This window comes from Gorilla gorilla, chromosome 13, assembly GCF_029281585.2.
Source record: "Gorilla gorilla gorilla isolate KB3781 chromosome 13, NHGRI_mGorGor1-v2.1_pri, whole genome shotgun sequence".
In the NCBI taxonomy this organism is placed as follows: domain Eukaryota; kingdom Metazoa; phylum Chordata; class Mammalia; order Primates; family Hominidae; genus Gorilla; species Gorilla gorilla.
Genome location: NC_073237.2, coordinates 31652324 through 31666543, shown reverse-complemented (window position 1 = coordinate 31666543; position 14220 = coordinate 31652324). Strand labels below are relative to the sequence as shown.

At 44.8% G+C, this 14220-nt stretch overlaps 1 long non-coding RNA gene across 4 annotated transcripts in view; it reads left to right on the top strand.

Annotated features, from left to right (window-relative positions):
* The first annotated feature begins 9 nt into the window (after positions 1 to 9).
* Positions 10 to 14220, top strand: part of LOC101140542 (uncharacterized) — a 75130-nt gene continuing 60919 nt past the window's right edge. For 2 of the 4 annotated variants that reach the window (XR_010130180.1, XR_010130178.1), the window contains exons 1-5: positions 10 to 96; positions 2000 to 2113; positions 7676 to 7771; positions 10940 to 11295; positions 13038 to 13201. This is a non-coding gene — a long non-coding RNA (uncharacterized lncRNA). The other 2 variants (XR_010130179.1, XR_010130181.1) reach the window with 2 other exon arrangements.

Sequence of the window (14220 nt, the reverse complement as noted above, 5' to 3'; positions counted from 1 at the left end):
GAGACCCAGTCGGGGCGACAACTTGCCCGAGGTCGCTATGGCAGAGTCAGGATTGGATAACCGTACGGTCTCCGGATCCAAGGCTGGCTCCAGAAGGTATGCCCGTAAATCCTCACAGAAGAATGCGCTATTTTATTTAATTTTATTTTGCATTCAGTAGTTTTCAAAGTTTTATTTTGTAAAGAGAATATGTGGTTTAAAATGTAGATTTTACATATACATCTAAGGATGAAAAGAGGGTTACCCTACCACCTTGTATCCCCATCCTCCAACTCGGCTTCCAGAGGCCACTCTTGCTATCGGGTTTTTGTATATCTTTTCAGAAATTTTCTCTATGCCTATAAAAGTACATGTGCCTAAAAAAGCCCCTTCCTTTAAAACACACACACACTGTTTCTCTCTCACACACACAGAGTAGCGTGCCATACACATTATTCTGCACTTGGTTTTTGCACTTACAGTGTTTCACAGTTTCCCCACCTCTTGTCATCTGTGAAACTGGGTTTCTTATACAATCAATGGGAGCATAGTTCATTGGCTCTGTGAGTGTGTTTCTTAATGCTGCATAAAGTCATGGTGCATCTCCGTCCACAGTGACTTTGTTGTGATGAGATATGGTGATATATTTTGGAGTTCATACAGAGTGGCCTTTCCACAGGGTTTAGTTGCAGTTATCTAACCACTTGTTTTCCATCCTTTGGTTAATACGAATAATGCTTTGATGAAGTCTTGGTGCACAAGGGTCAGTGTACCTGTGGCTTACTGGGGAATGCATGTTGGAAAGATGCAGTTTCTTGTGGTCAGTTATTCATGCCGCCGTTGCGCCTTCTCTGGGCCAGGCTCTGTGCACACCATCCTGCCTGAGTTCTGGCAGGGCACCCAGACGAGAAACCTAAGAGAGTCTTTGCTGCTGGGATTTGATGTGTTGCTGGGTAAATGCACTGGATGGAGGGAGGGACTCGCTGAGCAGGTTTTATAGGAGACTTTTCCTGCCTTTACTGGCCACCCCTCATTTGTCTTGTGCTCTATTGTTTTTTCTTTGCTGAACTCCTGGAGATGGAGAAAGCCTCTTGCAGCCTGGGAAGACCAGCTACACCGTTCTTGGGTGGGGTTCATTTCGCTTTTCAAGCCTAGTTCCTTCCCAGTTTGCAGTCTTCTTATCCCCAGAAAGGAGCCTCTTCTGAGGCCACTTTATGTGGTGGTCAGAGGAGGGCCATCTGCCTGGTCCACTCCAGGCCTTACCTTACAATCAGCCACACAGAGCAGGGGCGGCTAGGCACCATGAAGGGGTGGTGGTAAGGAATAAATATAACAATGTTGGTAATGCACTCAGCGCAGCTCTCAGAACGTATCAACAGTGACTTTCAACCTGGAGGCTGCTGTCTTTACCAGGAGTGGCCTTTTAAAGTGCTCTCACCCCTTGACCCCTCTGTGCTCTTCTAGGAATCTCTCCTAAAAAAATTATCACTATGTGTGAAGATTTCATCCTGGAGTTGGTTACTATAGCAAAAAATAAATAAATAAATAAATAAAATAAAAATAAAAAAAGTTAACGACCTAAATGCCCACTGAGAGGCAATCATTAAATAAATTATGGTACATCTAACAATAGAGGATTATGCAGGCATTAACAATTAGAAAGAAAATATGGGTTAATAGAAATGAAAACATGTTTATAATACATTGTTTAGTAAAATAGCAGTTAAAAAGTGCACATCTAATGTAATGGCATGTTTGTAAATATGTGAATGTGTAAACATGCAAAAATTTAAGATTGTTTTTAATGATGTGAAGGAAACCCTTTTTTTTTTTTTTTTTTTTAAAAGAGATGGTACCTCATTCTGCTGCCCAGGTTGGAGTGCAATGTCATGGTCATAGCTCACTGCAGCCTCAAACTCCTGAGCCTCAAGCCATCCTCCCCCGCTCAGCCTCCTGAGTAGCTAGGACTACAGGTGAGCACCACCACGCCTGGCTAATTTAAACAATTTTTTTTTTTCAGAGATGGGGTCTCACTATGAGAAGGAAACACTTATAATGTTAAATGAACAAAGCAGGATTTGCCAACAAAAGAGATAAGCGAACTCCATGCTGCTTTTCAGGGACAACTTTGCTGGTAAGTTCAAACTTTCTAATGGTTCATAGTTGTCCAAAGAGAGATCAGGCTGCTCCAGAGATAGTGAGGTCCTTGTCAAAGAAGGAGTTTAAGAATGAGTCTTGGCAAGGAGCATGGAGGGGGTCAGAAGTAGGGGTCAGGGGAGTTGACGTTTGGTTACCTCAAACTGAGCCACCATTCCTGTAGTACAGTGCCCGACCCTGAGACCTGGACTGGACAAAACATGGTCATGATTGAGAAATAAATGTGTACAGAAATGATTTTCCTGCTTTTTATGCAGACATTAAAGGAGGAGTAAGTGAACGGTGTCATAATGAAATTAATGTGTGCTTAATGCAGGTTAGGATACACAATCTCACAGAGGCACATTTACATATGATCTACATTCCTTTTAAATGGTAGGGAGAGTATTATGTATGCATAATGACTCCTTGAGAATTAAATCAGAAGACTCATTTTCCAACACTGAGCCTGTGGCATCAAAGCCCCTGTATCTGGGTGGAGAAAACATTCCCAAGCTTTGAAGGTGATCAGCCATGTCTATTTCCTTTTAAAATTGCCCGCAAGCCCATAGCCCAGCAGAGGCATTTGTGTTTTTTCATCTCTCTGGTTCCCAGAGTACCAGTTAACACTGTGGGCCACACCTGTGGGCCCCCTAAGATGATAGGAAAAAGTAGGGACAAATTCTCCCAGTCGGGAAGGGGGGTTGAGGTGCCTCTGCTGTCTGGCAGGTGGAGAGATCCCCTGCACCCGGGTACGTAATTAGGCAACAAGAATGGGTGTGATTTTCTTCCTCTTCAGCTTCCAGCCTGAACACAAACACAACACAGGGGAGACTAGCCAATCCCCCATTCAGAGCAGATGTGTGCCCACCCGGCAGCTGCTGAAGTGGGTATGAATGTCCCATCCATTAATTCCTCCCTTGAACGTAGAGATAAATGGCAGATGTTCTCTGTCCTTGGGGAGCTTCCAGCACAGAGGAAGAGAACAGAAGCTCAGTTGAGCAAAGGCCACTCCATAAATAGGCCATGGATTTGAACCTCAAGCTTTAACAGTCAGGGCAATCATAGATAGTCTTCTCCAAGCTAAAGGAAGGTGAAAGCCCTTTCTCCAGACCTCTGGTGGGCAATTACAGAGCAGAAGGCAAGGTGAATTTCTAGAGGGAAGTTCCATAAATGACAGATGGGATTTTTAGGGAGACAGATTTCACTTCAATATTGCACGCAAGGGGATGTAGCAAGATGTAGAACTCTGCAAAGATGGGAATTCAGATACTGAGCAGACAGAAAAGAATGATAGAGGATTTGCTGTTCTGCTGTAAACCACTATATAACTTGGACAAATTAAAGAAAACAGCTATGGACAGGCACTGGACAGTGTTCTAATACAGAGCTGTGATCCTTGAGAGCGTCAGGGGGTACACAATGTGAGCCCCACATCTACCCAAGCTTTCTCCCTGGGGACACTTTCCAGGCCACTCTGCAGGGAGGTGGAGGCCAAGTGGTCTCACTGGACAGAAGAGGTAGACATCAGAATTCAGGACTAAGGCAGAGATTTGGGGATCTAGGACAGAAAATGAGGAACCACAGAGAGGGAATCCCACAAGTCTTAGACCTTTGGCTGACCCTGTACTGCACAAGTACAGGGCAAGACTTGAGGGAGGCTGCTGGGAGGTGAGAGCTGAGCAGAGATTTGGGGCTCACACAGTGCTGATAAGATTTTAGAGTTCAGGCCCACCCAGAATGAACTGCCCCAGCCCCCCTGGGGTTCTTTCTCCAAGCTCAGTGACACTAGCGTCAGCCTAGTGGCACACCCTGCAGAGGTCTGAGTTTGAGCTCCAAGGATCCCTCTTATATGCGTCTAAGTTTTAGTCATTCCAACCATTTCCATTGTTCTCTTAGCCCTAATGGTGGTAGCTGCTTCACAGTTGCTACCTCCAAGTTGCCTAGTTAATAATTCTTCTTCTTCTTCTTTTTTTTTTGAGACAGGGTCTGGCTCTGCCGCCCAGGCTGGAATGCAGTAGCACGATCTTGGTTTACTGCAACTTCTGCCTCCTGTGCTCAAACCATCCTCCTGCCTCAGCCTCCTGAGTAGCTGGGACTACAGGCATTTGCCACTGTGCCTGGCTAATTTTTGTATTTTTTTGTAGAGACAGGGTTTTGCCATGTTGTCAAGCCCAGTCTTGAACTCCTGAACTCAAGTGATCCACCCACCTCAGCCTCCCAAAGTGCTCAGATTACAGGCATGAGCCACTGTGCCCAGCCAATAATTCTTTTTTTTTTAATTATTTTTTGAGACGGAGTCTCGCTCTGTCACCCAGGATGGAGTGCAGTGGCATTATCTTGGCTCACTGCAACCTCCACCTCCTGAGTTCAAGCGATTCTCCTGCCTCAGCCTCTCGAGTAGCTGGGACTACAGGTGCGTGCCATCACGCCCGGCTAATTTTTGTATTTTTAGTAGAGACAGGGTTTCGCCATGTTGGTCAGGCTGGTCTCGAACTCCTGACCTCAGGTGATCCATGCGCCTCGGCCTCCCAAAGTGCTGGGATTAGAGGCGTGAGCCACCATGCCTGGCCCAATAATTCTTTATATTACATTCCATTTGTAGGCTTGGCACAGTGGCTCATGCCCCTGTAATCCCTGTACCTCCCAAGGTTTGTGGGGAGGATTGTGCCAGGACTTCAACAGCCTGGGAAACATAGTGAGACCTCTTTTCTACTAGCAAAAACATGTAAAGTTTGCTGGGCATGGTGGTACATGCCTCCAGCTACCCCGGAGGCTGAGGTGGGGGGATCACTTGAGCCTTGAAGTTCAAGACTGCAGTGAGCTGTGATCAGGCCACTGCACTCCAGCCTGGGGAACAGAGCTGTTGCATGCCTGAAAAAGAAAAAAAGAGAAATGAATTCTATTTGTCATCTGACTAGGCCTGAGTGATCTAGCTAATAGAACCAGGAGTGGTCCCAGGAAACAACTGTCAAAGATGGGTCACAATCAGAGAACTAGAAAGCTTAACTATAAATATGCTTCAATAATCATACAAATTATTTATTTAAATGATAAATAAGAATACATTTCATGTAGCTACAGGGTCAGTATTGCTGAAAATGACACAAAAAATGTAATTGTGTGTGTTGCATAATTATAAGTTGAATTCACAGGCTTTCCAGTCTCTTATGTGAAAGTTAGGGAATGAGAACCTGAGACTTGGAATGGAGAAATCTGGGTGGACTCAGATGAAGCTGAGAATCCTGAACCCTTGAGTCATTCTGAGCTTCCTTTGCCAATGGAAGCAGCTTGCCTGTCATGTCTGAGAAGACTCTCTTTCCCTTGCTTAAGGACCCTGTGTTAAGATCACCCAAGGCAGTTGCCTTGCAAGGGATACCTTTTCTCCTCAAAACCTAGGGCTTGTGGCCACTAGACTCTCAACTGACATCGGAACTCTATGTACTTGAGTAGGGCACATACAAGGTTTACCCTGGGAAGATTTAGCTTCTACACCAAAAAAATGGCAAGATTTTGATACATTACATTGTAGAAACCTGGAGAATATGTGCGTGAATAGATTCTTAGGGTGTTAGACCAAGGAAGGCAGAATAGAACTTAGCACCAAGTCAAATTTATTGATACAGGCACACTGATCAGAGATTCTGGATTCAATGTGTTGATTTGTGCAGGGGGAAGGGGCTCTATAGTTTACTTAGCTGTTTGAGTGGAACTGGGACTCAATGGTGACCTATATTTAAAGACATTGAGGTGCCAGAACATCCTTGGTGTGTTGTAGGGGATGGGATAAAAAGGCTTAGGGAGATGTTGGAATAGATTTGTTATAGACAACTCGCACACTCACCCACCCAACCAACTACTACATTCTCCAAGGGTGCCCAGAGGACATTCCCTTCACTATGACATTGGGAAATTCGTTAGCGAGGGGACCACTACTATCCTTGAAGACTTGGTGATGGCTCTCCTCTATTGGCCACATATGAAGATAAGAGATGACACCACTGTGATGGGCTCCTTAATCCACTGGGAATCATGGGATCCCAGAATAGCAGAGGCCAAGTGGTAGCATCCAACTGCCAAGGGCAGAGCAGGGCACATACACTGTAATGGGCAGTAAAATGGAGTAAAATGGTGGACATCACTGTGTCTTGACTCACAGGAATCTTGTCATTGGCCAGTTGTCACAGTGTCCCTAGGATTGAAAGAGATGGGCATCTTACTAAAATGCTGTGTGCTCTATGTAACAGGGAAAACTCCATATCTGGTGTCTAGAAGCTGATTTCAGTCACCACAGTGGACAGCCAGGATTTCTTGTCCATTTTCAGACCTAGTATTAACCCAGAGCCTCTTCTTTGAAAGGACAGCTGGGTCCCCTTAAAGAAGGACTCTTTGCAAATGTGTCCTATAAACCATCCTGTAAGCCCTCCCCAGAGGGACCTCTGACCGTTTACGAGAGTGAACCACCATAGCCCACAGTCAAAGTCGGGGAATACAGCACTCAGGGCCCAAGTTCAGATCACAGAGCACACATCCTGCGGTTACTTCCCCACTTCCTAAATAGAATAGATGCACTTGGCAACCAGCAAAATCCCAGCATCAGCTCTGTGACACAAAGTGGAAGGCCCTGGAACTTCCTTTCTGACCAGGAGGGTAAAATATCTGCTGCCAGTTTCCTCACAAATAATTGAAAGAGAGTTCATCTTGCCAATGGGAGAATTCACTTTCTTAGAAGGCAGCACAGCCTAGTCTCATAGGAGGAAAGCACTTGCCCCCTTTTTCATGCCTTTGGCCTTTTTCCTTTCAAAATAATAATGTACCATTATTGTGCTAAGAGCACTTGATTGCTTTCTGATCCAGATCAACAAAAAGTTACACAGCAAGTCCTTATTTAACACTGTGGATAGGTTCTTGGAAACTGACTTTAAGTGAGACAACGTATAACAAAACCAATTTTACATAGGCTCATTGATACAGACAAGAGGTTAAGTTCCTATGGCATATTTCTGGTTATAAAAACATTACCAAACTTCTAAATAAAAACCCAAAATACTTCTAATCATAAACATTAAAATGAATGTGAACTATAGGTACATTTAAGAAAAATTAATAAGAACAAGATAATTATTACTCAGGGTTGCAAGAGCTGAACCCTATCTGAGCAGCTCAGAGCACAAGGCAGGAACTGACCCTGACCATCGCAGGGCACGCTCGCACACACCCACAGTCACTCACACTGGGACCATGCAGACATGCCAGTTCCCCTCAGTGGTGCACATCTTCAGACATCTCCTGGAGAAAACCCACACAGACATGAGGGTAATGTGCAAACTCCACACAGACTGGTCCTGGCTGGAGGTGGTTTCCTTTTTTCTCATCAATGTTGTAAAAAAATCACGTTGAATGTGACAACTTTATTCAAGGACCTGCTGTAGCTTCTTCCCCCACTTATTCTCAAATTTCTCCCATACTGGGGAGGGGTACAGGTCTCAGTTCATCTTGCCACATCACATTCCTAATCTGTAGATTCACTGATGCATTGACTCATTTGTTCTTCATCTAGCAAGCTCTCAGAAGGCTCGCTGTACACCTGGCCTGTGCTGGACACTGGGGAGTAGCTGAGGAAGCCATGCTCTGTGTGCTCAAGAAGGTGACCCAGGTAGGATGGATAGGGAAGCAATTTCAGTGCAATGAATGTTACTACTGAAGAGTATTTGGAGAAAAGAGAGTCAAGGAAAGCTCCTGGACAGAGCACTTCCTAAATTAAATCTCAGAGAGCCAGTAGGTGTTGGCCTGGAGGGATGATAGAGAAGGGGAATCCACATGGAGGGAACAGTGTATGGGAAGGCATGAGGACCAGAGAGAGGAAAGCACAGTCAAGAGCAGGAGCAAGCTCAGCACAGCTGCAGTGCTGTGTGGGGTGTGGAGACATAGGAGGGGAAGCCTGAGAGGTCAGTAAGAGCCAGACCACCAGTCTTTCCTGGCCAGCTGAGAAGCTTGGAAATAGTGCAACCTAGGCTTGGCCACAGTAGAGCAGGCCTGTATTGCTTCCTGACAGACGGACACTTCACAAGTGGAGGGGAAGGGGACAGCACATACCCACCAGGGGCCAGAGGATGAGCCTTTTGGAAAGTCCTTCTGGTTCTCCTTTCCTCTGTCTCACAGGCTGGAGTGCAGTGGTGCAATCATGGCTCACTGGAGCCTTGAACTTCTGGACTCAAGCAGTCCTCCTGCCTTGGCCTCCCAAAGTGTTGGGATTACAGGCATGAGCCACGGCACCTGGCTCTTCCTGGGGCTTCTATCCAAATGTAAGGTTTGTGCTGGGACCACGTGTAGGAAATTGCCACCTTGTGGGTAATGCTGGAATTACAGATCTAGAAATGATGATGTTTCTTATTTCTGAATTCAATATGTATTTCCTAATAATTACAAGCCACAGTGCTGGAATAAGGAGCCGTCTATCAGGTGGAGAGAACAGAAATGCATACAGAAGTCAGTGAATGTTCAGAGGTTTGCCTGAAGCAATAGGTTGGTGAGGGAGGTCATGGAAAGCTTCAGAGATGACACCTGCACTGAGTCAGGTAAAAAGGGGTCTTTGGGGGCCATATTCACTTTCCATCCTGCAGCACAGAACAGGAAAGGACTCATTCAAAGTCACACAGCTCTTCAGGGCAGAGCTGAGGCAAGCACCCAAGTTTCTGGGTATGTCAGCCCAGAGCTCTTTCTTATACATGGTTGGCCTTCAGTTTAAATGGGTTCCACTCCTGGTGCTCTAGAAATGGCCTTTGCAGAATCTGATCTTCTGCTCCTGCCTGTTCCCAGGCCCCATCATGGTAATTGGTCACAGCCAGCTTTCTGATGCAGTAATCTCTTCCTTTGTGATCTGAATTCTGTCTGTGTGAAATTGCAAAACACTAAAACTCTCCCTAGGGTGAATACTGTGCTGAAGCCAGGATCTTGTCCTCCCTGGGAAGAAGAAACAAGGTGTGTCCCAAGAGCATTTATCCTCAGGGACTAGCATAGTCCTTGGTACATAAGTACTTTGTAAATATTTGTGATGTGAATGAATGAGTGAAGACAGGGGAGGTGGATAGGCCTGAGAGGTTAGTCCCAGCTCTCCTGTGGGCTTATCCAGAGTTGAGTTTTCTCTAGAATAGTCTGGAAAGATTAGTTGGGGATAGACTACAAAGGTGGCTGAATGCCCAGCTAAAAAGGTTGTCTTTCTTCTACTAGCAGAGGGGAAGCAAACCTGTTAGAGAACAGGGAAGGAGCAGGATCAGAATATAGGTTGGTTTCATTCCTTGTCAAAGAGAGAAAAATAGTCCCAAGTCAAAACTCTATCTGTCCCAGAAAGCCATTGATATTACTTTATGAACCCAAAAATATCGGAGACAGGTTTTAGTCAGTTTAGAAAGTTTATTTTGCCAGGGTTAAGGACACACTCGTGATACAGCCTGAGGAGGTGCTGACGACATGTGCCCAAGGTGGTCAGGGCACAGCTTGGTTTTATACATTTTAGGGAGAGATGAGACATCAATCAATATGTGTAAGAAGTACATTGGTTCTGTCTGGTGTGGTGGGACAAGCCAAAGTGGGGGCTTCTCAGTCATAGGTAGATAAGAGACAAATGGTTGCATTCTTTTGAGTGTCTGATTAGCCTTTCCCCGAATACACAGTTTACATGTGAGAGGAGGGTAGAGGAATAGTCACTTATCCCTTAGTCTGGCTCAGTGAATCTGCACTTTTACATAAACAATAGGGTAGAGGAAGCAATCAGATATGCATTTGTCTGGGGTGAACAAAGGGATAACTTTAGGTTCTGTCTGTCCTTTGTACTGCACGTGTGAAGATAAGCCATCAATTTACATAGCCAAGGTGAAATTCAACAGAACTGTTTTAGGGTAAAGACCCTGAGGCCCACAGAGAATTTCCTTGTGGGTAAATTATGAGAAAGGTATGTAGCTTTTTTTTTTAATTGAAGCTTTGTAGCTATCTTATTTAGAAATAAAATGGGAAGTAGATTTGCCTGACTTAGTTCCCAGCTTGACTTTTCCCTTTAGCTTAGTGAGGGTCCGAGATAGATTTTCCTTTCATAACTTCATGAAGAAATTGCACTAGGTCTTCTAGATATCTGAGTTTTTTTGTTTCTAAAGTTAGTAATTAAACCATATCTCTAGAGAATAACTAGAAGCTGGCCTGTGATAAGCTTACAACACTCAGGAAACAAGCACAACCTTTGTGATACACTGTTGAATTTCCTTCTGTGACATCACCCAGGCTGTGAACCCTGCTACATACAGGGCCCCAGTACAGTAACTCTTCCTAACCTGGGTCTGGTGCAGTCAGTAATCTCTTTCCTCACTCTCTGCCAACTGCAGCACCATTGCATTAACTCCTGGAAAAAAGTCTGTAGTGGAGTGCTACAGGGCTCTGTTGTGGTCACTGTTTTTATCGGTAACCTAGATGAACTCAGAGTATTCAAATGCCCCCAAAGAAATTAATATACGTTGGATAGGAAAAGCAATATTCAAAAAGGCTTGCATAGCTTAGCATGGTGAAGAGAAATCAAATTTTGAAATGTCCTGGAGATACATGTCAAGTTCTATGTTTGAGTTCAACACAAAAATGAGAAAGCCCAAGAGAAGGGAAATGAAATCTATCATGCTGGTTTCTAAAGGGTCCAAGCCTGGAGCATGACAGCCCCTCAGAAGTAAATCTTTACTACTATGAACCAAATTTTCCAGAATTTAAGCATTTTAAAACCAATGTCCAGAATTTAAGCATTTTAAAGCCAATGTCTTAGCTTTTTATTTTCCCCCACTTTAAGATGGCTGCCTTCCCAATGTCCCCAGAGTGGTTGGTGACAACTCAGTAATGACTCTTCCTTAATGGTATGAAGAGAGGAATTGTAAGATTATGAGGAAACTTGCCACAATCATCCAAGAATTTAAAATATCCATTTGAAGTCTGGGAAGTGGAGCCAGGAAGCACGTTGTGGATGGGCACTCCTGGAAGAGATAGCATCTCCGTGTGCCTAGAAGGAGAAGAGCTTTGCAATTCTTTTCTATGAACCATGTGACGAAGATGTACCAAGAACTGCTTCTATCAGTGAAGGAGACAGCCTGGTTTCAGAGGAAATGCATTTTACAGTGATTCTTTGCTTTTAGACATTCAGCAAAAGAGGTATGTTGTACTCAATCTTTGTATTTCTCATCCTCTTTTTTCTTTCATCATTTTCGTTTTGAGAATAAGTATGTATGGGGCCTCCCCTGTATCCCAGATAGCATGCTGAATCAGATCTAGCTGTGGCTTCCAAGCCACTCTGGCCTAGACGGGGGCTGTGACTTTGTGACTGTGTGCTCAGTACCTGGCACATAGTTGGCTCCCAATGATAGCCAATGTTCACTGAGTGCTTACTGTCTGTCAGGTACCCTCCCAAGTATTTTATATCTACTAGCTCATTTCAGCCCCACTGTCCATAAGGTGGTCATAGCTTATCTTAGATAAAACTGAGGCTCAGGGAGGTTAACAATGAAACTTGCTTGAAGTTACACAGCTGGTAAATGATGGAGTTGGCCCTCAAGTCCACACTTGGAACCACTGCACCTGACTATTTCTCCATAAGTATGTGTTAAATGAACAAATAAACTTATGACATAAAAGGATGTAGGCCAAGTCCAGACAGAATATTGCATCACGGCGATCAGAAGATACTTCATGCAGATTCTGCTTGAGGCAGGATTTAATGAACAAGAGTGAGGCCGATCAGTAGAGGTGGGAGGAGCCACTCCAGGCAGGAGTGAAGAGGTCAGGGTTGGCAAACACAAATGGCCTGGGTTTGTCAGTTATGGTGTCTATTTACTGCCTCCATGACTGTCTCCTACTCCGCCATGGCTGATTCAATCAGGGGTGTTATGGACTGAACTGTATCTCCCTCCTGAATTCCTGTGTTGAAGCCCTAACTCTCAGTACCTTAGAATGTAACTGTATTTGGAGATAGGACATTTAAAAAGGTAATTACATCAAAATGAAGCTTTATCCTTAAAATAAAGGATGGACCACATGGTGCTTGCAAGTCCTCTACATTCTGTGCTGTGTCAGCTATGGTAACACCAGCTGCTAGAACAAATAAGCCCCACTCTTCACCCGCTTATTACAATAGAACTTTGCTTCTTGCTCATGCACTAGTCTGTGAGAGGACAGCCTGTGTAGAGGACAGTTTTGTCTGCATGGTGATTCATGGACCCAGATGCCTTCCATCCTGTGATTCTATATCCTTCAGAGCCTTAGAGTCCAACCAACAGATGGGGAAGGAGAAGGTGGGAAAGACACGCTTGTTCCTTGGCCATCTTGGCCTAGAAGTGACACACATCACTTTGGCTCATACTCCATGGGTGAGACCTAGTCCATGTCTGTCCCTAGATTCTGGGGTGGCTGGGAAGTATGGCCTGGGATGAAAAGATCCTTACTTTACAGAAAGGGAGCAGGAACACCTGCTGGACAGCTAGCGTGTCCTGCCATGTGGTTGGAATTCAGTTCTGAACTTGTCTCCGGCCTGTTCTCCTCGCAAATGGGCTGCTTTGTTTCCAAGAAAATCTGGAAGCCCATGGTCCTAGTGTGTTGCCTTAAGGCAGAGTCCTAGTTTATTTCCTGTAATAATTTTTACAGCTAACCAAAGGGGCCATGGCTGCCGGGCGAAGCTCTGACAGCTCAGGGGGATGGTGCCCACAGCAGGAGCTTGAAAGGGCCAGCAAGAGCCCAGGAGAGAGGAAATAGGAGTGTAAGTCCTACATTTTGCAGCATGAGAAGGGGAGGAAGAGCTGAATAGTGAGCAGTGTTCTGGAATGAGGAAATGGGCTGCCTGCTTGCTTTCATTTCTTAGGTAAATATTTGCTGGAAGTTTGCCTTTTCTCTGAGTTTTTCAGTGCTGTGACGAGAACTGGGCAGAATATCAGCTCATCAGAAGCAGTGACATCCAAGAGCCTGGAGGAGCCTGAAGAACAATTGAGAGAAGCCTCCTTTGCCAACGCATTGCCCACCAGGGCTGCACGTGGTACCCCTGCTCCAAGATGCTTCCCAAAAACACCAGGTAAGCTTTAAGAGGCAGATCTGAGACAATTCATGCTGGATAGCGGCATGTTCCTAGCAACTGTCTTCTTTGATGCTGGTGATTAATGAAAACCAGGAGAAAGGCATGTTTTAGCTAATTTGTAGACAGGCTGGCATGGAGGAAATAACATAGATAGGTTACTTGGTCAGCGAATAGATTTCCTTTCATCTTCAGTTCAGAGACAGAGTGGAGTGGGCAGAGCCCAGATGTGTTGTTAGGGGGCCTGGGTTCAAATCCTGGAGTTTCCTCATCTCTGAATCAGGTGTGATACCCCCTGCCTTACCTAAACCACAGCTTTGTGAAGATCATATGAGAACAAGAATGTGAAAGGATTTGAGATCTGTAAAGTCTTGCCCGGATGGCAGGAATTAAGAATTCTTATTCTAACCTTCAAATATTTTAGATCCAAGAACTGAAAGCCTACTCCAAAATATAACAAAAAATCCAACCATCACTTCTGGCGTCACAATATCTGTTTAGAACTGTGGGGGATCAAAGAGGGAAATGAGCCAAGAAAACACCAACAGGGGTGGGACTGTAAACTAGTTCAACCATTGTGGAAGACAGTGTGGCGATTCCTCAGGGATCTAGAACTAGAAATACCATTTGACCCAGCCATCCCATTACTGGGTATATACCCAAAGGACTATAAATCATGCTGCTATAAAGACACACACACACACGTATGTTTATTGCAGCACTATTCACAATAGCAAAGACTTGGAACCAACCTAAATGTCCAACAATGATAGACTGGATTAAGAAAATGTGACACATATACACCATGGAATACTGTGCAGCCATAAAAAATGATGAGTTCATGTCCTTTGTAGGGACATGGATGAAACTGGAAACCATCATTCTCAGCAAACTATCACAAGGACAAAAAACCAAACACCACATGTTCTCACTCATAGGTGGGAATTGAACAATGAGAACACATGGACACAGGAAAGGGAACATCACACACTGGGGACTGTTGTGGGGTGCGGGGAGAG